The sequence below is a fragment of the Ciona intestinalis genome, chromosome 12 (genome assembly GCF_000224145.3).
Source record: "Ciona intestinalis chromosome 12, KH, whole genome shotgun sequence".
Lineage (NCBI taxonomy): Eukaryota > Metazoa > Chordata > Ascidiacea > Phlebobranchia > Cionidae > Ciona > Ciona intestinalis.
In genome coordinates, this window is record NC_020177.2 from 3,541,973 (window position 1) to 3,542,761 (window position 789).

Sequence of the window (789 nt, forward strand, 5' to 3'; positions counted from 1 at the left end):
TCAGGTTTTATTTTCCAATACTATCAAATAGGCAAACCCCAAACTACTACATATACTTAGAAATTTTCTAAAGGTACAGCTAATATAAATATCAGCCAAATGTATAGCCAACAAATAACATACTGTTATATATATATTTAAAAACACTTACTTGTTCTGAGATTTCAAGAGCTCATCATAATCCCCAGTTTGTTTTAACGCAGTCATTTGTCGCACCTGCTTAGCATTACTGTGTGGTTTGATACGAATGTATTTGATCCAGTTACTTGGCTTCTTTAAACAGTGGCTGGGACCATCTACACCCCAGTAGTCTCTCCCTATGGGAAATATTAATACAGTAGCCTAAACATAGGCACCAAACCTGGGGTAGCAAGGTAGGCAGGCCTCCCCTAGAGTTATTTACGCTGTATTGATTAGTAAACATTACAATCAATAAGCTAGATTTGATTAATAGAATTGCGTGACTAACTACCCCTGCATTTTTAAAACCTGGGGTGGAAAGGTGGGCAGGGCTACCGTAGAATTTTCTGCACTGCATTAATCAGAAACCATTAGACCCAATTTGTTTTAGATGAATACTAGTCTAACTAACCATGCCTTCCCTACATTTAAAATGTTTTGTGTCTATGTCTTTTCAAGTACCCCATCCACAAAGAATAAAATAGAAAACCTATTAAACTGCCACATGGCACATACACTGCCTTACCTTCTGGCACAGTGTCATACTGGTAGTATGTGCTACACTCTTGCTGCCAGTTAAAGAGTGTTTTAAACCTTCTGTTCACAGCA